The sequence below is a fragment of the Manis pentadactyla genome, chromosome 13 (genome assembly GCF_030020395.1).
Source record: "Manis pentadactyla isolate mManPen7 chromosome 13, mManPen7.hap1, whole genome shotgun sequence".
Classification (NCBI taxonomy): domain Eukaryota; kingdom Metazoa; phylum Chordata; class Mammalia; order Pholidota; family Manidae; genus Manis; species Manis pentadactyla.
In genome coordinates, this window is record NC_080031.1 from 76,209,901 (window position 1) to 76,212,944 (window position 3,044).

Sequence of the window (3,044 nt, forward strand, 5' to 3'; positions counted from 1 at the left end):
TGTGTATAAATACACATATAAGTATGTATAATATATATGTATCTACATATCAAGTTACACTTAAAATACATAAAATTTTATTTGTCTATTAGACTGTCAAAAGCTGCAAAAATAAAATAAATGGAATAACTTCTAAAAAGTGTAAGTTATTTGGTTGTTTCTAGTTGAGGACATTTATATTTCTAAGTCCCAGTTGCAGAGAGAGATTAGTTTTATGTTACAGTAATGGGCTCCTCAAAGTTTAGCAAGTACTGGGATAATAGGATGAGCTGATCTTTCAGTGTTTATCAGTTTCTGTGGTGTTAATGTTTCCTTTGTGGTTGTGTCACTTCACCAACATGACTCACAACAGTGAGTAACATGCTCAGAATTTCTCTTCAGCTGATACCAGAAACTCCAGTGCATCATTATAATTTCAAGTAAAACCAACGCAGCAAGCTAAAACCAAGGAATTCCTGGAAACTTATTGAAATATTTTCATTATGTGCATAATAATTAATTTTCTTGTTGGTTTTATTTATAACTTTATGGATTAATGAGCCATAAGAACCTTATACTGATTAAAGAATTACATCACAAAATGACAAATATTGTGTGATCCCATTTGTATGAGTTACCTAGTGTAGTTAAATTCCTATGGAGACAGATTAAATGATGATTGGGAGGTGAGGAGATGGTAAAGGAACTTGGAATTCTGGTTTAATGGGTACAGACTTTCAGTTTTGCAAAGGTAGACAGTTCCGGAGATGGACAGTGAACATGGTTGCTGACCACCAGGCTGTACACATAAAACTATTTAGGATGGAAATCATATGTCATTGGTATTTTGCCATAGTTAGAAATAATTTAGCCTAGATGTGTAAAAGTTTTTTTTTTGAAACTTTAAGCATGCATACCCTCTAAAATGAATGCGTCAGGAAGGGTCAATGTTAGGGTGTATTTTAAAGAAAACACCCTGAAAAATCATGTTGTTTACCTACATGTCAGATATTTTTCAGAAATTTTCTGATATGTGCAGAAGATATTTTTAAATTTTAAGAAACTTCTGAATTTCAGACAGGTCATTTGGAGAAAAGGGGGAAATCCTTTTCAGGTTTATAATGAAGTCTGTGAGAATCAGTTTAATGTAGCAGAAAGAACATGGACCAGGGATTAGAAAGTGTCTACTTTACAATCTGAGTGGCTTCTACTCACGAGTTACCTTGTAAAACTTGCCTAATATGTTAGGTGACTTAGTTTTAGATCTAGTTAGCAAGAGATGATAATGTGAAGTCCCATGGATTTATGAACAAGAAGGGGCATAATCTGTATTCACTATCTGACACAGGTAAAAATTCAGTGTATAAAAAGCTACTAAATAAGGAAATTAGCATAATAGGTAAGAATCATTTAATATTTATTGTTTCTCATGGAAAGTAAAATATAGTGGCAAAAAGCAATGCTGCTGATGCCAAAATTTTTAGGTATGTGATGTCCCATTGTTCCTCACAGACCATGGACATTTGTTAAGTTACATAAACCTTCTGTGCCTAAGTCATTTTATTTCAGTACTATTCTAGGTACTGAATTTGTTAATAGATATTCAAAAGTTTCTGAAGCACAATATTAAAACAAGATTTGGCAATGGGGTTAGTATAAACTTTGAGTTATTGAAGATTGCTTATTATTAATTTTAATCTGCTCAGCAAAGAAGAAAGTAAGGTACCAATATTACTGTCATGTCACAGGTGAGGATAGTAAGACATAGGTAGGTGGACAGCTTCCCAACCTCCTGTCCCAATGTCAAGGGGCAAAACCAGTAAATGCCAGAGAGGGTGGGGAAGCATTTTTTTTACTTCTGTGCCTGCCTGTTCTCTGCAACGTTGCACAGTATTAAGAGCTGTTCACAGGCTGGAGGCTCTAAATGTAGTTTAGTAAAGAATAAAAAGGTTACTTTTTTTTAACTCAAAATACATTTTAGTGATTGGAAAATAAGACCTGGCCAGTGGATCGCTGCTGTGCTCCACCTCAGTTCCTGCCATTCTCACTGGGACAGAGGGTGTGTTCACATCTGTGCAACTGGTGCAGTTAAATATTGGTGAGTGAAGGGGAGGAAGGGAAACATCTCAATTAGAGGCATGTTAAATTCTTGTGTTTAAAAATAAGCATTTTTTGTAGATCACATGTTATTTATGTTAACTTGTTCAGAATATTTTCTTCTCAAAGTCTGCTTACTTCATTCTGGCTCTAGATGACATAGTTTTGCCACCTATAGTTCTATTATTTCTTAACTAATAGGAAATATGCTGTCTTAAGTAGGAGAAATGGTAGAATTCTAACTCAAAATTACAGTTCTCAGGAAAAATTGTCCTCTTCCTCTTGCTGTCACATTGAGTACCTTCACCTTTTATTGGAAAAAACAATTTCTGACATTTGTTCAGTTCTTGTGCCTTAATTATCAGTGATATAACACAGCCAGTTCTTCCTCATTTCAAAACAGTTTCATAAAGACCAATTTCATGAATCACAAAGGATCCATTAATGAAATGCATCCCATGTAGCTGGGGCGGGAAACATCTCTGGTACTCCCTGACTGTATGTATTTCCCAATCCCACATGCAGCTGGATTGCATGTGTGTGTGAATCAGCAAATATAGCTCAGTCTTCCCACATTATGTGTCACAGTGTCAACAGTAGCTGTGACTGAGAGAACTGTAGCATGTCTGAAGGCTGAATCCACACTGTCCCAACGGTGCAGTTTTTGCCAGAGATACAGGCTGCCTCATTCTCAGGTCAGCCCCTCCCACTTTGTCCAGTCTCCTGGGCTCTGATGCTCCCTAAGCCAGAGCATCCGAGTGTGAGATGTGAAATAATCGTTGTCATGTTTGTGAACTCTGGACGCACTTATCCTGGTGGTAGATTGAACCGAAGCATCTCTACATAAAAGCACTGTGTTTTAGATTCCACACTGCAATTCTACAACAATTTCAGTGCTGAAAACATGCAATTGTTTACTTTCTGATACGGAGGAAGCATAGTCCAATAAAGGAGGTAGTACTCTAAAA